The sequence below is a fragment of the Macaca fascicularis genome, chromosome 20 (genome assembly GCF_037993035.2).
Source record: "Macaca fascicularis isolate 582-1 chromosome 20, T2T-MFA8v1.1".
Classification (NCBI taxonomy): domain Eukaryota; kingdom Metazoa; phylum Chordata; class Mammalia; order Primates; family Cercopithecidae; genus Macaca; species Macaca fascicularis.
This window is the reverse complement of record NC_088394.1, coordinates 21180001-21203471: the sequence shown is the minus strand read 5'-3', so window position 1 is coordinate 21203471 and position 23471 is coordinate 21180001. Positions and strand designations below refer to the sequence as shown.

Below are 23471 nucleotides of genomic sequence, written 5' to 3'. Positions count from 1 at the left end.
TACCTTAGACCATGAGGTGGATGGCCATGTGCTGAGGCTGGAAGAGCTATGAGACAAAGAGAATCTGGGTCTCTTATACCATGGGACAGTATAACAATCCTGGACTCACAATCTTTATACTTTGATACCTAAACTTGTATAATCTACTGTAATTTTCTTTTTTCCTTTCTACTTGCTAATTTTATTTGGTAACAGTAGCTCCTCTCCCATATCATAAAAAAATCACATCTTCTTTTTTGTAAAGTTTTATTTTTTGAGAAAGGGTCTTGCTCTGCTGCCCATGCTGGAGTACAATGGTGCGATCATAGCTCACTGCAGCCTTGATCTCTGGGCTCAAGTGATTCTCCTACCTCAGCCTCCTGAGTAGCTGGGACTACAGGTGTGTGTCACTATGCCCACCTAATTTTTTTTTTTTTTTTTTTTGAGATGGAGTTTCGTTCTTGTTGCCCAGGCTGGAGTGCAATGGCACTATCTTGGCTCACTGCAACCTCTGCCTCCCGGATTCAAGTGATTCTCCTGCCTCAGCCTCCTGAGTAGCTGGGATTACAAGCATGTGCCACCACGCCCAGCTAATTTTTTGTATTTTTAGTAGAGACAGGGTTTCACCATGTTGGTCAGGCTGGTCTCGAATTCCTGGCTTCAGGTGATCCACTCGCCTCAGCCTCCCAAAGTGCTGGGATTACAGGCGTGAGCCACTGCGCCCAGGTTTGCCCACCTAATTTTTTATCTCTGTAGAGACACGGTTTCACTATGTTGCCCAGGCTAGTCTCGAACTCCTGGCCTCAAGCAATCCTTCTGCCTTGGCCTCCTAAAGTGTTGGGATGACAGGCGTGAGCCACTGCACCTGACCTAAAGGTCACATCCTTTATGACAAATGGGTGCCTGGGCAGGGTCAACCTGAGAAAACTGTGGCCTCAGTCCAGAGGCCTAACTTGGCAGACACTCTTACATGTGCACATGAGGACTGGGTACCTGGAGGATGTTGGATTTCCCCAGACACGCAAGAAACCTTCCTTAGCCCCTAAGTCAGTTCCCAGAGGCCTGTTCTAACACCAGGCAAGGTACCCAGCCTCCTAGGGATCTCTATCTAACCTGGGGTTCCCTTGGCCCAAAGAAAGGATCTGCGCCTGTGATGAGAACAGGACTCCAGCTGAAAGACATCAGGATTCTCTTGAAAGTTTTCTTTCTCTACCTCACTCAGGCATCCACATCTTCTCCTCCCAGTCCTCATTTCTTTTTTTTTCTTTTTCTTTTTTTTCAAATTTTTTTGTTTGAACTCCTGCCCTCAAGTGATCCACCCTCCTCGGCCTCCCAAAGTGCTGGGGATTAAAGGAATGAGCCACTGTGTCCGGCCTCCAGTTCCTATTTCTATGGAAAGGTAGCTGAGTCAGGAAGACCAAGTTCAAGCCCCATCTCTGCCACTAACTGGCTATGTGACTTCACCTCTTGAGCCTCGGTGGGGATGCATAATTGTACTCACCCCGTGAACTCAACAGCTATTATTATCATCATTTTTATTATCGTAAATAAAGGGGACTGAGCCTTGGGTCCCAGTCAGACTTGTGACCCGGACGTCTGGCTCGTAGCAAAGCCAAGCTTCTTCAGGAATCCTCCGGGAACAGACTATTTCAGGCTCTGGCCACGGAAACCACTGTCTCACTGAGTCTCGATCTGGCAGTTATAGGGGCAGGAAACTACGCCTGCAATGCTCAGGTCAAGGCCTGTGGGTCAAGCCACAGTGGCCACTGGTCCCCCTGGGGCTCACCCTCACCCCAGGACCTGCCTTCCTACTGTAGAAAGCGGGTGGAATCTTCCCACCGCCACTCCTGGGAACCAGCATCCCAAAGCCAACGCAGGGCCCCCCAAGCTGGCCAATGCACACGCTAGTATATGCCCAGCACAACCCACACAGCCTTGACTACAACCACAATGGACACAGGTGACTGATCAGCCACCTGGAATCCTGGAATCATGCACCAGCTTCTGTGTGAGGATCTGCCTCTGCCCTACCCTCAAGTCATGTGTTTAGGAGTATGTCACAAATCCAGGCCTAAACCAACCACTGGGGTGCCTGGCCACAGAGATTGGCTCAGAGGTGGTCACATGATCAGAGTCAAACTATTCTAGCCCATTGCGGCAAACCTGGGGCTTTTTGCTTGAGTGACTGGAAGAGGTGATCAGCCTTTTCATGCTGAATGTGAACTTGAGACTGGGGCTGAGACCAACACGGAACAAAGCTGATGTGTGGTGGAGGGCAGAACCAGAGAAAGAGAAAAATGAAGTGATGATGTCATTTGAGACCTGGAATCCAGATGTTCCCGAAACCAAACTACCAAGCCCCGCGTAGATTTCTGAATCACATGATACAATAAACCCCGCCTTTTGGGGGGCAGTAGGGGAAAGGGCTATTTAGCTAGTTACAGATAGGTTTTCTGTCACATGCAATATGAAAAGCCCCAAACCAGCCAGGCATGGTGGCTCACTCCTGTAATCTCAACACTTTGGAAGGCCAAGGCAGGCAGATCACCTGAGGTCGGGAGTTCGAGACCAGCCTGGCCAACATGGTGAAACCCCGTTTCTACTAAAAATACAAAAATTAGCAGGGCGTGGTGGCGCGTGCCTGTAATCCCAGCTCCTCGGGAAGCTGAGGTGGGAGAATTGTTTGAAGCTGGGAGGCAGAGTCTGCAGTGAGCCAAGATCGTGCCACTGTACTCCAGTCTGGGCAACAGAATGAGACTGTGTCTAAACCCAGCCAGGCTTTGGGCCACTGTATATTATTTATATATAATTTTAAAAACACTTTAAACACCTTTTTCTTACTAGGGCCACTGTATATGATCATATAGGTGGGGTACTGCTCAACTCTAGTGAACAACCTTTGCAACTGTGCATGGGCGGCCCTACTTCCCACCCCTAGAGGCAACCACTTCCAACTATTCTCAGTGTTACCTTTATCTCTCTCTCTCTTATATTTATATATATATGTGTGTGTGTGTGTGTGTGTGTGTGTATATATATATAACTAAATAATATGCTTCTCTGATTCTTTTTTTTTTGGAAACAGGGTCTCGCTCTGTCACCCAGGCTGGAATCCAGTGGTGCAATCTTGGCTCACTGCAACCTCTGTTTCCCAGGCTCAAGTGATCCTCCCACATAAGCCGCCAGAGTAGCTGGGACCACAGGCACGCGTCACCATACCCAGCTAACTTTTGTATATTTTTGTTGAGATGGGATTTCACTATGTTGCCCAGCTGGTCTCAAACTCCTGGACTCAAGGGATCCACTCATCTTGGCCTCCCAAACTGCGGGGATTACAGGCATGAGCCACCGCACCCGGCCCTGATTATTTCTTAATTTATCTGTTTTGATTCTATCTTCTGATTTCCAGGTATGATAAATGAGACTTTAGCTCTACTTCCCCTTACTACTTCCCTTCCCCACCCTATCCCTACACTAGTAGGTCTTCTTCTGGTTCCTTTATTTATTTATTACAGACGGGGTCTTGCTCTGTTGCCTAGGCTGGTCTCGAGTCCCTGGTCTCAAGTGATCCTCCCGCCTCAACCTCCCAAAGTGTTGAGATTACAGGCTGAGTCACAGTGCCCAGCCGTCTGCTTCCTTTACATACCATGCCAAGAACACTGTCTTATTCCACAAACTAGAAGAAGCTGAGTTTCTCACAGTTTAGCACGAATTCAGAGAAGGGACGGTGTGGCTTTTGTGCTGTGAATGTGTGATAAGAAAGCAGAAGAGTGGCCGGGCGCGGAGGCTCACGCCTGTAATCCCAACATTTTGGGAGGTCGAGGCGGGCAGATCACGAGGTCAGCAGATCGAGACCATCCTGGCTAACATGGTGAAACCCCGTATCTACTAAAAATACAAAAAATTAGCCAGGCGTAGTGGCGGGCGCCTGTAGTCCCAGCTACTTGAGAGGCTGAGGCAGGAGAATGGTGTGAACCTGGGAGGTGGAGCTTGCGGTGAGCCAAGATCACACCACTGCACTCCAGCCTGGGTGACAGAGCAAGATTCCGTCTCAAAAAAAAAAAAAAAAGCAGAAGAGCTTCTTATCTGCTTATCAACCTCAAAAAGGCATAATTTCTATGGAAATAAGAAAGACAAATAATGCATGTGAAAGACTGACTGCACACCAGGTGCTACACTGGACTCTCCTTTAATAATGACAGGAGCTGCTAGGTCCAGAAGTGACAGTCTATCCCTGAAAAGGCAACCTTAAGGGAGCGGAACTGCACAGCGCTAGGCTGTTGAGGGCTGCACCTGGCTTGTTCTGAAGATATTTTCAACCCTAGTTAGAGTCCCCAGTTTCCTTCAAACAAGAAACAAAAACCAAAGCCCAATACAGTGGCTAACAGCTTGTGCTCTACAGCCGCATGGCCAGGGTTTGAATCCTGGGTCCCACCATTAGGAGCTGGGACCCTGTTCTAGACAACAGACTTGTCAGGCAGGCTGTGACATCCTAAGGTCTGCACTGCTGTCTTCATCCCTCCCCCCATACCTTGTATTGCCTTCAGTGCACAGGTGCTCAACATGAACTCAAATACCTTTCTGTTTAGTGTTTCTTTTGTTTTGAGACGGAGTCTCGCTCTGTTACCCAGGCTGGAGTGCAGTGGTGTGATCTCGGCTCACTGCAACCTCTGCCTCCCGGGTTCAAGTGATTCTTCTGCCTTAGCCTCCTGAGTAGTTGGGATTACAGCCACCCGCCACCACGCCTGGCTAATTTTTGTATTTTTAGTAGAGACGGGGTTTCACCATGTTGGTCAGGCTGGTCTTGAACTCCTGACCTCAAGTGATCCGCCTGCCTCAGCATCCCAAAGTGCTGGGATTACAGGCATGAGCCACTGCACCTGGCTGCTCAGTGTTTATTTACTGGGGTGCAGCATTAGGAGTGATTAAGTCAAGCATCATGCTAAGAGTTCACATCAGTGTCTTATTAATGTCTGCACCCCTAGCATATAGTGGGTGCTCATAAACATTTATTTAAACTATTGAGAGAAATAGTACACTTTACATCAGAATGAAAGAACCAATTTACAGAATCAAGCCCATCCATCCCTTCCTCCCTGCCATCTCAGCTTCCCAAGTTTCCAAGTCTAAGAATCAATCTCCAGGCACCACCAAATTCTCCTCACCTCCTTGCCCTTGTATCTATCTGCAGGTGCCTCTGAGGCAGGAGAATAGGGTCTGGAGGCAGGGAACCTGAGGCTGATTCAGGCTGACCTCCTAAAACTAAATCAAAAGGAAAATCCCAATTTTCCACGCCCAAGTAACAAAAGGAACAGAGGCTACTCCCTTTGCAACCCCCAACTTTTCTGCGTGGCAGATGAAAAACTGAAATTATCTCTGATTGGTCCCTTCCCACAACCAATCAGGCTGGTGCTGGCCAAGTCTTCATTTGTATAGGAGACTTCATTTGTAACTTCACTTCAGCCTCTGATTGGTGGCTTTCCACAACCTATCAGACTGATCCCAGGCCACTATTTCATTTACATAGGGTATACATCAAGTAACCAACGGGAAACCTCTAGAGGGTGTTTAAACCCCAGGCAGTTCTGTAAGCCACCTGCTTGAGCCCTCTCCCACCCTGTGGAGTGTACTTTTGTTTTCCGTAAATATTTGCTTTCATTGCTTTATTCTTTCCTTCCTTTGTTCGTGTGTTTTGTCCAATTGTTTGTTTAAAACACCAAGAACATGGACACCCTCCACCAGTAACACCTCTGCCTGGAATCCCTTTCCCACTCACTAGCAAAACCCTTTAATCTCTTCAAGACGCAGCTCAAATTTTGACCTCCTCCAGATAGCCTTTCTTGTTTGTCTCTTTTGGGTTTGTTGTATTATTGTTGTTGTTGTTGTCGTCGTCGTTGAGAGAAAGAGAGTCTGGCTCTGTTGGCCAGGCTGCAGTGCAGTGGTGCAATCATAGCTCACTGCAGCCTCCAACTCCTGGGCTCAAGTGATCCTCCCACCTCAGCCTCCAGAGTACCTGGGACTACAGGTGCATACCACCCACATCTGGCTAATTATGTTATTTTATTTTTGTAGAGATGAGCATCTCCCTACATTTCCCAGGCTGGTCTCTGGTCTCTTTTTTTTTTTTTTTTTTGAGACAGGGTCTCACTCTGTAACCCAGGCTGGAGTGCAGTGGTGCAATCATGGCTCATTGCAACCTCAGTCTCCCAAGCTCAAGTGATCCTCTTGCCTCTGAACTCCTGGCCCCAAGTGATCCTCCTGCCTTGACCTCCCAAAGTTGATTACATGCATGAGCTACTGCACCTGGCCTCCAGAAAGCCTTCCTTGGATAGTTGCCTCCTCTGTAAACAGGAGTCAGCTAAACAGTACCCCTGCAGCAGTTGCTCTGAGGATACAATGAGATTAGGCACATGGTGTCTGGGATAGACTTGACTCTCAAAAGTACTAGCTGCTGTTATGCCCCAATAATCCCCCAGTCTCCAGCTCCCTAAATCACTTCGCTCCCTACAAGCCCTCCATAAGCAAATTTCATTATACCCTGAGGCCAAACTGTCTATGTGGCAGGCAGAAAAACGGTTCCCCTAAGATGTCTACATCCTAATCCCTGGAACCTGTGAATATGTTACTTTATATGGCCAAAGGGACTTGGCAGATGTGATTAAGGATCTTAAGATGGGAGACAGTCGTGGATTATCCTGTGAGCCCAGTGTAATCACAAGGATCCTTATAAAAAGGAGGTAGAGAAGGCCAGGCGCGGTGGCTCACGCCTGTAATGCCAGCACTTTGAGAGGGCGAGGCGAGCGGATCACCAGGTCAGGAGATCGAAACCATCCTGGTTAACACGGTGAAACCCCGTCTCTACTAAGAATACAAAAAAATTAGCCAGGCATGGCAGCGTGTGCCTGTGGTCCCAGAACTCAGGAGGCTGAGGCAGGTGAAGGGTGTGAACCCGGGAGGCAGAGCTTGCAGTGAGCCGAGATCACTCCACTGTACTCCAGTCTGGGTGACAGAGCAAGACTCCGTCTCCAAAAAAGAAAAAGGAGGTAGAAGGGTCAGAGTTAGAGGACGAGATGTGACCAAAGACAGAAAGGTGTGAAGTTGCCACACTGCTGGCTTCAGAGATGGAGAGAGGGGCCAGGAGCCCAAGGAATGAGGACAGCCCCTAGAATCTGGACAAGACAAAGAAACCCATTTTCTCCTGGGGCCTCCAGAAGGAACACAACGATGCTGACTCCTAGATTTCAGAACTTCTGATCTCCAGGAACTATAAGATAATAAGTTTGTTGTTTTAAAGCCGCTAAGTAATTGCAGCAATTTGTTACAGCAGCAATCGGAAACAAAGTCCTGAACAGCAGCTCTCAACCTTGGGCAATTTTGCTCCCTCAAGGGACATTTGGCAACGTCTAGAGACATTTCTGGTTGTTGCAACTTTAGGGGTGCAACTAGCATCTAGTGGATAGAGGCCAGGGATGCTGCTAAACATCCTAAAATAAATAGAACAGTACCCTACAATGAAGAAGATCTGGCCCCATGTCAGTGCTGAGGCTGAGAAACCCAGCTCTAGAATGAATCTGGTGGAATTTCTTTCTTTTGTTTTTTGAGATGGAGTCTCACTCTATCGCCCAGGTTGGAGCGCAGTGGCTAAATCTTGGCTCACTGCAACCTCCACCTCCCGGGTTCAAGTGATTCTTGTGCCTCAGCCCCCTGAGTAGCTGGGATTACAGGTGTGTGCCGGCTGATCTTGAACTCCTGACCTCAGGTGATCCGCCCATCTCAGCCTCCCAAAGTGCTGGGATTACAGGCGTAAGCCACCGTGCTTGGGCTCTTTTTTTTCTTTTTTAAGAGACTGCGTGGGTGTCTTGCTCTCTCGTCCAGGCTGGAGTGCATTGGCATAATCATAGCTCACTGCATCCTCGAATTCCTGGGCTCAAGGGATCCTCCCGCCTCAGCCTCCCGAGTAGCTGGGACTACGGGCATGTGCCACCATGCCTGAGTTATTTAAAAATTTTTTTTGTAGAGATGGTGTCTTGCCGCTCCTGAGCTCAAGTGATCTTCTAGCCTCAGCCTCCCAAAGTGTTGGAATTACAGGCGTGAGCCACTGTGTCCGGCCTCTGGTATAATTTTAAGGAGCCCTCCCCAACCCTCTCTTCCCCTTTTCCCTTTAAAAACAAATCTCCCCACATACCATAAAGAGACAGACAAGGTCGGGTGCGGTAGCTCACGCCTGTAATCCCAGCACTTCGGGAGGCCGAGACGGGTGGATCACGAGGTCAGGAGTTTGAGACCTGACCAACATGGTGAAAACCCCACCTCTACTAAAAATACAAAAACTAGCTGGGTGTGGTGGTGCGCACCTGTAATCCCAGCTACTTAGGAGGCCAAGGCAGAAGAATCGCTTGGACCTGGGAGGCGGAGGTTGCAGTCAGCCGAAATCGTGCCACTGTACTCCAGCCTGGGTGACAGAGCAAGACTCTGTCTCAAAAAAAAAAAAAGAGAGAAATCAACTTAACCGACGTAAACAGCAACCTGCTGCAGAAGCCAGAGATACGCCATCATTTGCTCTGCTAAAGGCTCGTAAAAATATCACTGCAGTACACTGTTTTCTGCATAGAAAACTGTCATCATGCAAGGGCTATTTTATTGTTTCAGGAATCTGAAAACTGCATTTCGGAATATGAAACACAAAATATCATAATTATAGCTTTGATTAGCAAAATGCACAAGGGAGCTTGAATTGTAATGTTTAACCACTTGCTGGGCACCCTCTGCGTGTCCACGGTACACTCTGTACTCCTGGTGGGTGAGCTCAGGGACACAGCACGTCTCACTTCTCACATGGACTCTGTGTGCCCAGTCCTCTCGGTGGCCAGACCACGTGAGTGTCTTGAACAAAAGGGACCGTGTCTTGTTCCTCTGCAGCTCCCAGCCCAAAGCACAATGCCTGGTACACACCATAAATGCACAAGTGCGTGCTGCATGAATGAACGAGTAAGTGAAGAAAAGCTGGCAGTTTCCTGCTGATATAATGGAGAAACAGAAGGACTTTTGTGTTGTGGCTGGGCACGGTGGTTGACCCCTGTAATCCCAGCACTTTGGGAGGCCGAGGCAGGTAGATTGCTTGAGGCGAGGAGTTCGAGACCAGCCTGAGCAACATGGCGAAACCCCATCTCTACCAAAAGTTAAAAAATTAGCCAGGCGTGGTGGCGCACGACCTGTATAGTCCCAGCTACTTAGGAGGCTGAAGCTCCAGAATCACTTGAACCAAGGAGGCAGAGGTTGCAGTGAGCCAAGACTGTGTCACTGCACTCTAGCCTGGGCAGCAGGGCAAGACTCTATCCCCCTGCCCCCAGACCTCCGCAAAAAAACAAAAAAACTACTGTGTTGTAACCACATAGGGGTTACTTAGTCCAATGACATGGCTGAGGCTGTAGTGGGAAAGACTGGCTCATGGAGGATCTGAAAAGCACCAAAACCAGATCTAGCCAAACAAGGCCTTTGGGATGAATTCAATTCCTGGCCCTGTCACAATCAGCTGAGGAATGCTGGGGAAATTACTTAACCTCTCTGAACCTCAGCTTCTTCATCTGTAAAATTCATTCACCCAACAGAGCAGAGCAAAGTGAGCAAGGTGGAGAAGAAGTGAGAGAGGGGACCTGAAAACCACAGTGGCACAGAGAGCTGGCTTTCCTCCAGGAATCCTTTCTCCCCTGCCAGGCCAGGGACTACGTTTCCCAGCATCCCTTGCAGCTAGGTAAGGTCATGTGACTGCATTCTGGCCAGTGAAAAAGAGCACAAATAACTTGTACTATGTCTCAGCCCATCCAGCAACCCATTTTCCATACCCTGGTTGGCTTCCTCTCCACTGCAATCCTGCCCAGAACAGATTGGTAGCATTTCAGTATCACTTACAAAGCACTTGCTACATAACTCCTCTCAGCTCCCTAGAAGGCATGTGCTCCTTCCTCCTTGGGCTCTGAACATGCTATGCCTTCTGTCTGGTACACACCCCAGCCTGTCCTCCCTATCCATCCCCTGGCCAACTTGTCTGCTCATCCCTCAGGTCTCAGCTTAGATGCCATCTCCTCCAGGAAGCCTCCCCTGAACCCCAGGAGGTAGTTGCTCTTAGCTTCACTCTACAAATGAGAAAACTAAGGAACAGAGAGGTTATGTGAATTACCGCAAATCACATGACTAGAGTTGGGTTTGAAGCTGGTGCGGGCTGAATCCAGGGCTTTCAACGCAGTCATCACTTCCTTAACCAGCGCTTCTAAAAGTATGGGACCAGCTGCCGCAGCAGCCACTGCAGCAGCCTCACCTGGCAACTTGCTGGAAATGCAAATTCTCAATCCTCACTACAGACCTACTAAATTAAACTCTGGGGATGGGTCCAGCAATCAAAGTGTAAGCAAGTCCTCCTGGGGATGCTGGTATGCACTGAAGTTAGAGGAACACTGGCCTAGGGCAATTTTCTTCAGTTTAGCCATCTACTTCTGGGTGCTTCCTCTGGCTTGCTAGTCCTTGCTAGATCTCGAAAGCTTCACAGCTGGAGAACAGAACGCCACCCACCCTCTGACTCTGCAGCCATTTGAAACGCTTCTCTTGGAGTCCCACAGCCCTGGGACTTTGGGGGTTGTGGGGGGGACTGTTATCTTCTGCTTTATCATCAGCATGTTAGTGACTCATTCCTTCCTTTGTGTGAAGCCTTCTTACATTTGGGCACGGCTCATGCCTGTGATCCTAACACTTTGGGAGGCCGAGGCAGAAGAATTGCTTGAGCCCAGAGTTCAAGCCCAGCTTGGGCAACAGAGTGAGACCCCATCTCTACACTAAAATTAAAAGTTAGCCAGGCATGGTGGTAGCTCATGTCTGTAGTCCCAGCTACTTGGGAGGCTGAGGCAGGAGGATCACTTGAGCCGAGGAATTCCAGGCTGCAGTGAGCTGTGACCGTGCCACTGCACCCCAGCCTGTGTGACAGAGCAAGACCCTGTCTCAAAACAACAACAAAAAAGAAGCCTCCTTGCTTGTGCTCATCAGCCTTGGCTGCAAGCATTTAATCCAGCAACACTTTAAGGCCCAGGCCGCCTTCATCCCAGGTGTAGACAAGGTCATCACTCTAAAAACCTTCTAGGAGCCTTCTCAGTTCATTGGGGTAATGACCTGCAGCTTTTAGGTCAGCAGACCCAATCTTCCTCAACAAAAAACACTTTGATTCTTTTAAATTAGTTCAACCAGCTGCTATTACTTCGGCTATAGCCCTGATCATTCAGTTGTTCTGCTTCAGGTGTAAGAACTGGACCAGAAATAGTGAATCCTGGAGAATGAGCTTGAACAAGTCCAAGCTTCTGCTGTTCACCCTTGGCTTTCTTTGCACAGCTCCCAGAGTCCCGGCAACCAGACACCAACCCCGCCAAAGACGGAACGAGACTGCTTTGGGGGCTTTCCCACACAAGGTAACAACCCTAAAGACACCCTTCCCGGGCTTCCCGGGTGGGCGCGGTGGCTCACGCCTGTAATCCCAGCACTAGAAAGAGGCGGGTGGATCACGGGAGGTCAGGAGTTTGAGACCAGCCTGGCCAACACAGTGAAATCCCGTCTCTACTAAAAATACAAAAATCAGCTGGGCATGGTGGCATGCACCTGTAGTCCCAGCTCAGACTCAGGAGGCTGAGGCAGGAGAATCACCTGAACCTGGGAGGCAGAGGTTGTAGTGAGCTGAGATCGCACTACTGCACTCCAGCCTGGGTGACAAAGCAAGATTCCATCTCAAAAACAAAAAACAAAAAATGCTCCTTCTGGCTTGAGGCTCTGCCCTCCTCTAGGCCTTCAAAGTCCCCTTGACTTGTCCAACAAATGAGGAAAGAGTGAGAGGTTTTTAGGGTCGAGGCTTGAAACGGACACACGTTTCATCAGCGAAAACTCAGCCTTGTGGCCCTACTGAATGGTAAGGAAGCCTGGGAAAATTCATCCAGGGAGCGCCCCAGGAGGATGAGAACATGGATACTGGTGACCCATAGCTTTCTCTGCCACATAATACAGTAAAATGTTTTAAAAGCAAATCAGCGATTTTTTTTAAAATTTTAAATAGAGACCGGGTTTCACCCTGTCAGCCAGGCTGGTCTTGAACTTCTGGGCTCAAGCAATCCTCTGGCCTCGGCCTCCCAGAGTGGCTGGGATTACAGGCAGGAGCCACCGCACCCAGCCAGTGATATATCCTTAATCAGCCAAAAAGTACTGTACAGTTACAAAAAGCACAAGAAAAAAAAAATGGTGATTTTTTTTTTTTTTTTTTTTTTTTGAGACGAAGTCTCGCTCTGTCGCCCAGGCTGGAGTGCAGTGGCCAGATCTCAGCTCACTGCAAGCTCCGCCTCCCGGGTTTACGCCATTCTCCTGCCTCAGCCTCCCGAGTAGCTGGGACTACAGGCGTCCGCCACCTCGCCCGGGTAGTTTTTTGTATTTTTTAGTAGAGACGGGGTTTCACCGGGTTAGCCAGGATGGTCTCGATCTCCTGACCTCGTGATCCGCCCGTCTCGGCCTCCCAAAGTGCTGGGATTACAGGCTTGAGCCACTGCGCCCAGCCGGATCTTATTTTTTGAGACAGAGTCTCGCTTTGCTGCCCAGGCTGGAGTACAGTGGTGCCATCTCAGCTCACTGCAACCTATGCCTCCTGGGTTCAAACGATTCTCGATTCTCCTGCCTCAGCCTCCCAAGTAGCTGGGATTACAGGCTCATGCCTACATGCCCAGCTAATTTTGGTATTTTTAATAGAAATGGTGGCTCCCTATGTTGGCCAGGCTGGTCTCAAACTCCAGACCTCAAGTGATCCACCCGCCTCAGTCTCCCAAAGTACTGAGATTACAGGCCTGAGCCACCACGCCCCTCGCCCAAAAAACCGGTAGCTCTTAAAATGTACACCAATATGTGTAAACTGTGATCATCTCAGTTCTGACTTCTGGCCTCCCCATTCCCTGCAGAGGGTAAGAACTTCGGACCGCACCCACTTCTTTGAGAAACGGGGCTCAGAGGAGGGCGGACGCCAATCCCAGCCATGTTACACTGAAATTCATGTCGTTGAGAGGTTTTACTGTATTTGTTGAATTAATAGCTGAACAAAGGAATGAACATCGGGTGCTGTGGAGGCCACAGAGAAGGAAGACACCTGCATACGCCATCTCTGAACTCTACCTTCCTTCCAACCTGCCTCTTCCCAGCTCAGCTTAAACATCACCCTCTCCCCTTTACACACACAGTGGGCATTCTCAGCTCCCACCTGTTTGCTCTGTATTCCCATTTACTCCATCTCGCTTTTTAGAATCTGTTTATGTGACTGGTTTCCTCTGAGGGAGCTTCTGTGGACCTGGGGATCACTCTGACCCTCGGTTTCCTCCTCGGTAAAAACATTAGGATAGACTAGGTGACTCAATTCCCTGCGACTTCACAGCCTGTCCAGGGCCCTCGACCACAGGGCCCTCGGCCATCAGATGTCTCCCGGGGCCACAGACTATCACACTGTGTGCCAGGCACTGTTTCAAGCACCTGACATATACATACTCATTTACTTTTATCCAAGGACACCAAGTGGTAGATACTAATACTGTACCCATTTTACCGATGAGAAAACCGAGGGCCAGAGAGCAGAAATGAGCTAGAATTCCAACCCAGGACTCCAGCCCTAGTGTTTCCTGCTTTCCTGGCTGAAGAAGCGCCCACCACCGAGGTCCCAGAGGTCGGGCTCCCTAGGACCGTCCCTCTGGGCAGATCTCACTTCCCCATGCGGCCCATCTGTCACACTCAGGGAGCAGCTGGGCTGTTTCCCCGAAATCCCCCAGGCCGGGGGATCTAGGATCTAGGCCGGGGCTTACCCAGGAGGCCCCCACCCCTGTGCGGCCACCGGCTTATTAATGCTCAGCCCCTTGGCGCACAAGTCAGAGGCGCCTGCCAACAAGCGAACTCTCGCAGCCAACAATGCTGCAAGGGCGCGTCTACACAGTCCTGGAGGTTCCGGGAATTCGGGCTGACGCAGGCCTCTAGGTCAGGGGAAAGGGTGGGGGATGCGGCTCTGAGCCCTGCAGGGGACAGGAAGGCAGCGATACGCCCACCCTCCTAGGGGCCCCGAGGGCGTCTCGGGCAGAGGCCCCCAAACTATCTGTCACTTGCAGCCAGATCACCGCCCATTGCTTGCCAATTGCTTTCCATATCCACATCGCCGTTAATCCGCACAACTTCCCCATTTCACCAAAGCAAGCACTGAGCCCCAGAGAGTTTAACAACCAGAGGAGAAGTGCCCCCACTTCTCCTTCCATGCCTTCTCCGGCCCCATTCCCAAGCCCAGACCCAGCACGCTCCAGACGCCTGTAGCGCCGGCTCCCAGCCCCCCACAGCCTTGGCGGCCGCCGTCCACACCTACCTCCCTCGGGCAGACAGGCGCGGCAGCCGCTGCTCACGGCCGCAAGGATCCAGAGGAGTTGGCAGAGGCTCGCGGCCCGGAGCTCCAGGGTGCAGGGCGGGCGGGCCCCCCGAGAGTGCCGGGGAGCAGAGAGCGGGGCGCGCTGGCTGGCGCTCCGGGCACGCAGCTGGGGCCACGCGGGGCAGATGGACCGATCCCGGGGCTCGGGGCCGCCGGAGTGATCCTAGGAAGGGCGCGGGGGCCGCTAGGACGATCCCGGGATGCGAGAGGCGCGTGCCAGGGACTCGCGTGCAGGCTACAGCGAGAGGGACTCGGGTGGCTGCAGGGCCGGGAGTGCGGTCGCTCGATCCGGGCAGGAGGGGAGCTGGGGCTGGAGCTAGGGCTGGGCTAGGTTGAGCAGAAGCAGGCGGGCAGGGGCGGGGCTGGCCTGGCGGGCGCACGGCGTGGCGCTCACGTGGCCGCCCCCAGGTGGCCGTCACAGCGTCTGCAGCCGCCGAGCGGGCCTCCTGGCCCCAGGTGCAATGGTTAGCGCTAAGTCCTGACTCCCCCTGCTGAGTACACAGTGTCTGGTTCTCCTGCTCAAGGCGGGCCTCCTGGCTCCGGCGCTGGCTCCTAGCCCCAGGTGCAATGGTTAGCGCTAAGTCCTGACTCCCCCTGCTGAGTACAGAGTGTCTGGTTCTCCTGCTCAAGGCTGGCCTAGCATCCGGCAGCGAGGGAGCAATTCAAGGGAGTGCCCAACTTCCGTCCTCTCCCGCCTCTCTCGCCAGCTCCTCGCTTAGTTCCTGTATTCCTGTCCTTTCCAAGTGATCCAAGCCCATCGCTTGTTTGTATACATCTCTGTACATAACTTTAAAATATGTTTTATCGGAAATACTTTATTTTTCCTGATTTCTGCTTTGTAAAAACAGGCATGTATGACGATTGCAATTATTTGTGTAGTTTTAAAATTAGTATCTCCTCTAGTTATTCCTAACTCTTGACACAGGGCCTGGGTGGCACACAGATGCTTAATACCTGTGGCATGAGTGGTAGAGTGGATACGGTATAAAGAAGAAAACGAATTAAAACTAATAACTGCAGTGAACACTTTGATATTAGGTCCTTCTAGATACTTCGTTAGTGAAATTTTAGAAATTCCACACATTCTAGATATAAAAGTAGTAACAGTGAGTGACATTTATTGAGGGATTTTTCCTAATTCCATCTTCCCAGCACTTTGGGAGGCCGGGGCCGACAGATCTCTTGAGGTCAGGAGTTCGAGACCAGCTTGGCCAACGTGGTGAAACCCCGTCTTTACTAAAAATACAAAAAAAGTAGCCGGGCGCGCCTGTAGTCCCAGCTACTCTGGAGGCTGAGGCACGAGAATCGCTTGAACCCTGGAGGCAGAAGTTGCAGTGAGCCGAGATCGTGCCGTTGTACTCCAGCCTGGGTGAAAGAGTGAGACTCCGTCGCAAAACAAACAAACAAACAAACAAAAAAAGAACAAAACTGAGACTTAAAGAGATAATAACATGCGCCAGGTGAGGCAGTTAGAAAAGGCAGAGCCAGCACTAAAATCCAGACTTCTCTGATTTCAAAGTTCAGGCTCTTCAAAGAACTTTTTTCCTTATTTATAAACCCCCAAGAGAGTAAACTCCAGCTTTTGGCAAAAGACAAAATTGCACCTAGAATTCTGATCCTGGGGCGGTCAGGCAGGAAGGGAAGATCAAAGATGCTGAACTAGTCTGTCCAAGCCCAAAGCAAGATTGAAAAAAAAAAAAAAGACGCTACTGCTTAAAGCTCTATGGCCCTTGGGTAAGTTATTTTACTTCTCTGAGCCTCTGTCATTTTTGCCTGACCAGCAGGAGTGTCCTGCTTTGCATTAGCGTCTTGGTTAGTCTTCAGGGAACCGGTTCACCCTATTCTCAATTCAGGAAAATAGCCCTCCCCACTCCCCTGGCTCCAAAAATGGACACGTGGCCAGAGCTGGCCAATTAGCATATTTCATCCCTTCTGCCCCATTTATTGGTTCAGGGATGAGCACGTGATCCAAGTTAGGCCAATGAAATACTAATCTGGGCCTTTTTTAGTAACCATAAAAAAAAAATCTCTCTTTTCCAGGGAGTCGTTGAGCAGATAGGATGTAATAGTGGAGTTTCTGAGCATTCATTCTTATGGCAAATATTTATTAAGCTCCTATTGTGTGCCAAATACGGTGCTAAGAATTGGGGGAAACGCTTGCCTTCAAGGAGATGTCTACTGTGGTAAAATAAAATTACTCAAAGCCGGGCAAGGTGGCTCACACAGGTAATGTCAGAGCTTTGGGAGGCCAAGGCAGGAGGATCAATGGGGTCAGGAGTTCAAAACCAGCCTCAGCAACATAGCGAGACCCCTGTCTTTAAAATAAAACACTAAAAAAAAAAAAACAAAAAAAAACCCAGGTGTGGCGGTGGGTGCCTGTAGTCCCAGATACTCAGGAGGCTGAGGCAGGAGGATCCCTTGGGCCCAATAGTTTGAAACTGCAGTGAGCTATGATCATGCCACTGTACTTCAGTCTGGGCAACAGAGTGAGACCCTGTCTCTAAAAATTAAATAAATAAATGAAAAAGGCCAGGCGCAGTGGCTTATGCCAGTAATCACAGTACTTTGGGAGGCTGAGGCGGGCGGATTGCTGGAGCTCAGGAATTCGAGAGCAGCCTGGGCAGAATAGTGAAGAATCATCTTTATAAAAAATACAAAAATGAGTCGGATGTGGTGGCTTGCCTCTATGGTCCCAGCTACTCAGGAGGCTGAGGTGGGAAGAACACTTGGACCTGGGAGGCAGAGGTTGCAGTGAGCCAAGATCCCGCCTCTACACTCTAGCCTGAGAGACAAAGTAAGACCTTGTCTCAAAAAACAAAAACCAACCACAAACAAAAAAGAAAGTGAAAAGACAACCAGAGAATGGGGGAAAAAAAATTGCAAATCATATCTGATAAGGGATTTGCAGCTAGAATATATAAAGAACTGTTACAACTCAATAATAAAAAGATAAATACCCCAATTTAAAAATGGGCCAAAGATTGGAATAGATATTTCTCCAAAGATATACAAATGACCAATAAGGACATGAAAAGGTGCTCAACGTCATTAGCCACTAAGAAAATGCAAGGCCAGGCACTGTGGCTCATGCCCGTGATCCTAGCACTTTGGGAGGCCGAGGTGGGATGATTGTTTGAGCCCAAGCGCTCCAGATCAGCAAAAGCAACATAACAAGACCCTTATCTCAAAAAAAAAAAATAGAAAAATTAGCCAGGTTCAGTGGTGTGTGCCTGTAGTCCCAGCTACTCGTCAGGCTGAGGTGGGAGGATTGCTTGAGCCCAGGAGCTGGAGGCTGCAGTGAGCTATGACTGCACCACTGCACTCCAGCGTGGGTGACCAAAGAAAGCAAATCAAAACACACCCACTACCCACTAGCATGACTATAATCAAAGTCTCAGATAATAGCAAGTGTTGGCAAGGATGTAGTGAAACTAGAACTCTCATACACTGCTGGTGGGAATGGCAAGCAGTTTGGCAATTCTTAAAAAAATTAAACATGAAGTTACCATATAACCCAGCAATTCAAATCCTAGCAGAAATGAAAACACATGTCCGCACAAAAACTTACACACGAATGTTCATAGGAATATTATTCATAACAGGCAAAACGTGAAAACAATCAAACGACTGAGGAATGCATAATTAAAATGCAGTAGGCCAGGTGGTGGCTTATGCCTGTAATCCCAGCACTTTGAGGGGCCAAGGCGGGCGGATCACTTGAGGCCAGGCTGATCTCGAACTCCTGGCGACAACATGGTGAAACTCCATCTCTACTAAAAATACGAAAATTATCCAGGTGTGGTGGCGTGTGCCTGAAATCCCAGCTACTCGGAAGGTCACACCACTGCACTCCAGCCTGGGTGACAGAGAGACTCCATCTCAAAAAGAAAAAAAAAAAAAAGAGTGTGTGAATTATATCAGCAATTATAACAGCAATAAAGCTGTCACAAAAAAAAAAAGAAAAGACAGACTCATGGTGTTATGGTGTTTCTACCTCACCATGGTGATAGAGCCCCGGCTCTTACAGTCACAGTCACGTGGCTGTTCCCAACTGCAACAAGACAGGTATAATCCTCCCATCGGCTCAGGGCGGGGCTGAAGAGCTGCACTGGCCGCAGGCACCATAGGAAGGCTCTGGTTTCCAAAGTGTTAACTGCCCAAATTCCCTGCGCACAGTGGGCTTGGGTTGTGTGTTTCACCTCCTAGGCTCAGAGGTCCTGGGCCTACTGGATATGAGAAATGCCCAACACAGAGCCATCTGGATGGCCCACCTGTAGCTACAGAAAGACTTGAGGAAGTGAGAAGACACCACTCTTCTTGTATTTATTTAATTAAATTAATTTATTTGTGTATTTGTTTTGAGACAGAGTCTTGCTCTGTCACCCAGGCTGGAGTGCAGTGGCGTGATCTCGGTTCACTGCAACCTCTGTCTCCCAGGTTCGAGCAATTCTCCTGCCTCAGCCTCCCAAGTAGCTGGGATTACAGACACCTGCCACCACACCCAGCTAATTTTTTGTATTTTTAGTAGAGACGGGGTTTCACCATGTTGGCCAGGCTGGTCTCAAACTCCTGCCTCAGGTAATCTACCTGGCTCAGCCTCCCAAAATGCTGGGGATTACAGGCCTGAGCCACCACACTCAGCTCCCACTCTTCTTGTAGATAGCATGTTCCTCTCTTACCCTGTGCAAAGCCAAGCCCAGGATGAGGGTGGGACACATCAGGGCTTCGAGTTTTCATTCACCTATATATTTGCACAGGAAAAGATCTGAAAGGATACATTCAAACTGGTCCTCCCTCTCTCCCTCCCTCCCTCCTTCTTTCCTTCCTTCCTTCCTTCCTTCCTTTCTTTCTTTCTTAAGATGGAGTTTCACTCTTGTTGCCCAGGCTGGAGTGCAGTGGTGCGGTCTCAGCTCACTGCAACCTCCGCCTCCAGGGTTCAAACAATTCTCCTGCCTCAGCCTCCCAAGTAGCTGAGATTACAGGCATCCGCCACTATGCCCGGCTAATTTTTGTATTGTAGTAGAGACGGGGGTTTCACCATGTTGGTCAGGCTGGTCTCGAACTCCTGACCTCAACTGATCAACTGCCTTAGCCTCCCAAATTGCTAGGATTACAGGTGTGAGCCACCATGCCCAGCTTTTTTTCTTTTTCTTTTCTTTTCTTTTTTTTTTTTTGAGACAGTCTGACTCTGTCATCCAGGCTGGAGGTCAGTGGCACGATCTCGGCTCACTGTACCCTCCGCCTCCTGGATTCAAGCGATTCTCCTGCCTCAGCCTCCTAAGAAGCCAGAACTACAAGTGGATACCACCATGCCCAACTAATTTTTATAGTTTTAATAGAGATGGGGTTTTGCCATGTTGGCCAGTCTGGTCTGGAACTCCTGACCTCAGTGGCCTCAGGTGATCTGCCGGCCTCAGCCTCCCAAAGTGTTGGGATCACAGGTGTGAGCCACTGCACCCAGCCCAAACTGGTACTCTTCACAGTGGTTACTTCTGAGCTATGGTATTCGGTTGTGAAGAAGGGCTGTGGTGAGGGAAAGAATTTCCCTTTTAACTTTATGCCTGTGATTTGACTTTTTTCTTTTTTTTTTTTTTATCTTATTCTTTTGATTGAACATTTTAAAAAATGTACAACAAGCATGCCTTACATTACAATTTTTTTTTCTTTTTGTTGAGACAGAGCCTTGCTCTGTCGCCCAGGCTGGAGTGCAGTGGTGCAATTTAGCTCACTGCAACCTCTGCCTCCCGGGTTCAAGCAATTCTTCTGCCTTAGCCTTCCGAGTAGCTGGGACTACAGGTACCTGCCACCACTCCTGGCTAATGTTTGTATTTTTAGTAGAGACAGGGTTTCACCTTGTTGTTCAGCCTGGTCTCGAACTCCTGACCTCAGGTAATCCACCTGCCGCGGCCTCCCAAAGTGCTGGGACTATACGCGTGAGCCACCGTGCCCGGCCTACATCACAAATTTTAAAAAGACAAAACCCGGCTTCCCTTACCAAAGTATGGACAGAGTTTAACTGGGTGGAGAAATGAAGGGATTTTTTTTTTCTCATTTGTGCTTTTCCTTTCTTTGCTTGAGTTTCAACAAGGAAAATGGGTTACTTTTGCAAAAGTTATTTTTAAATGTCACATAGAAAAATAAAAAATAAAAAACCAAACATAGCCCAGCTGCTCTGGTGCCTGTGGCCTCCCCACCCTTGCCTGGCTGTGGCTGGGCTTTGCATGGGCTTTGCATATGAGCTGCCCTGGCAGCGTCACCCTTGAAGGCATGAATCACCAGAGACGCCTTGTCAGCAGGACTGTGGGAGGCCAGCAGGGCGACTGGCCTGGAGAAATGCAGGGTGGAGCAGAGGAACTGGCGGCCTTGCCTTCAACACTGGATTTTATTTTATTTTATTTTTTAAAGACTTTGTGCCCAGGCTGGAGTGCAGTGGCGTGATCTCTGCTCACCGCAACCTCTGCCTTCTGGGTTCAAGCGATTCTCCTGCCTCAGGCTCCTGAGTAGCTGGGATCACAGGAGCGTGCCACCACGCCCGGCTAATTTGTGTATTTGTAGTGGAGACGGAGTTTCATCATGTTAACCAGGCTGGTCTCGAACTCCTGACCTCAGGTGATCCACCCGCCTGGGCCTCCCAAAGTGCTGGGATTATAGGCATGAGCCACCGGGCGGCGCTCCACTGGATTTTCATTCTGTTAGAGAAGCAACTCCAGCACAAGGGTTCTGAGCAGCTCCAGAAACCCCTCCCTGAGCCCGCAAGGCCTGTTTTTTGCCTAATAAGGTCTAGTAGGTGCAGGACAGGTGTTGACTTGCATAAAGTGATCAGAAACAGAGTTAGGGGACGTGATGCTGTTGGCAGATGGTCCACTGCCCGAAGATGCTTTGAGCAATCGTAGGGGAATTTACCTAAAGAGGACGCTGCTTCCTTCTTGTGGTCACAGAGGGCAAGTCACAAGTCACAGAACAACTTTTGCAAAAGTAACGAGTGTTCCTTGCTGAAACTCAAGTCCAGACAAAAGTTCTCTGGGACCTTATGCTGGGCAGCTCCTGCCTAAAGCATCTGTCTCTGACTCTTAGGTTCACGTGGCAAGATGGAGTGGACTTAACCAAGAATGCAAAACTATTTTTTCAAGGAATATTCCTGCTGCCAACACTGTTCTAGGTCCTGAGGATACAGCAGTGGATGAACAAGACACCATCACTTGCCCTCCTGGAGTTGACCTCCTAGCAGGGCCCAGTATCATCCTGGGAGAGAACCCCTACTTGAAGCAGGGGGTTTGGAGAGATGTACGTGGAGTACCACCAAGTGGCCAGTGCCTGGATAAGAACCCTTGTGGTGGCCAGGCCGCGGTGGCTCACTCCTGTAATCCTAGCACTTCGGGAGGCTGAGGCGGGGGGGCGTCACCTGAGGTCAAGGAGTTTGAGACCAGCCTGGCCAACATGGCAAAACCCCATCTCTACTAAAAATACAAAAAACAAAAACAATTAGCTGGGCTTGGTGACGGGTGCTTGGAATATCAGCTACTCGGGAGGCTGAGGCAGGAGAATCCCTTGAACCTGGGAGGCGGAGGTTGCAGTGAGCCAAGATCGTGCCATCGCACTCCAGCCTGGGCCACAAGATCGAAACTCTGTCTTAAAAAAACAAAACAAGACAAAACAAAAACCAAAAAGAACCCTTGTGGTGAGAACCCTCAAGACACCGGGAGAGAACAAAGTCATCACTGTCACCCTTCTCACATGTGCCAGAGATTCATCTAAATGCTTGGCACGTGTTCAGACACAAGATCTCTCTCTGTCACCCAGGCTAGAGTGCAGTGGTATGATCAGAGCTCACCGTAGCCTCAAACTCCTGGCCTCAAGCGATCCTCCCACCTCAGCTTCCCAAAGGGATGGCATTACTGGCATGAGCCACCATGCCTGGCCGAATTACCACATTTAATCTGTATTGAGTTTATTCTCTGATACGACCAGAGCAGTACCTGACACATCGTAGGTGCTCATGAAACATTTGGAGAATGAATGAGTTTAATCCTCACAGCAAATCCTGTGTGGTAGATACTATCAGTATCACTCCATTACAGGGATGAGCAACTGAGGCCCAGAAAGAAGCGACTTTTCCAAGATCACACAGCTCATGGGAGTTCAGACTGTTTCATTCCCAAGCCCATGGGTTTACCCATTCGATTAGTTGCTTATTGCTGCTGTAACAAAACACAAATTTAGTGGCTTAAAGCAACACAGATTTATAGTGGTACTGTTGTGGAAGTCAGAAATGCTAAAATCAAGGTGTCAGACACCTTGTGTTCCCTTTTTGGTGCCTCTAGGGGAGAATTAGTTTCCTTACCTTTTGCAGTCTCTAGAGACTGCCAACATTCCTTGGCTCCTGGCTACATCACTGGGACCTCTGGTTCATCCTCATACCTCCTCGAATTCCTGCCTCTTTCTTTTTCTTTTTTGAGATGGAATCTTGCTCTATCGCCCAGGTTGGAGTGCGGTTGTGCGATCTCAGCTCACTGCAACCTCGGCCTCCCGGGTTCAGGTGCTTCTCCTGCTTCAGCCTCCCGAATACTTGGGATTACAGGCACATGCCACCATGCCGGGCTAATTTTTTGTATTTTTAATAGAGACGAGGTTTCACCATGTTGGCCAGGCTGGTCTAGAACTCCTGACCTCCAGTGATTTGCCCGCCTTGACCTCCCAAAGTGCTGGGATTACAGGCATGAGACATCGTGCCCGGCCACCTGTCTCTTTCTTATAAGGACTCTTGTGATTACATTGGGAGCACCTGGATAATCCAGGTTCCTCTCCCCATCAGAAGATCCTTAATTTAATCACAACTGCATAAGTCCCTTTTGCCACGGAAGGTAACATATTTACAAGTTCGAGTGTGGGCATCTTTAGGGGGTCATTATACAGACTACCACACCCACTTACTAGACTGTCTTTACAACCATGGATTTTTGTTTGCCATTTTCCTTACACGTGCAAGGAAATAGAAAACCGTATGTGATTGTGAAATTAGGAAAATACA

General features: G+C 49.4%; 1 protein-coding gene across 8 annotated transcripts in view; it reads right to left on the bottom strand.

Annotated features, from left to right (window-relative positions):
* The window catches only part of EEF2K (eukaryotic elongation factor 2 kinase), an 85699-nt gene extending 70944 nt beyond the window's left edge, over positions 1-14755 (bottom strand). For all 8 annotated transcript variants that reach the window (XR_012429366.1, XR_012429367.1, XM_005591438.4 and 5 more), the window contains exon 1: positions 14384-14755. The gene's annotated coding sequence lies outside the window, so the exon portion shown is untranslated. The remainder of the gene's footprint in view (positions 1-14383) is intronic.
* Positions 14756-23471: the final 8716 nt, after the last annotated feature.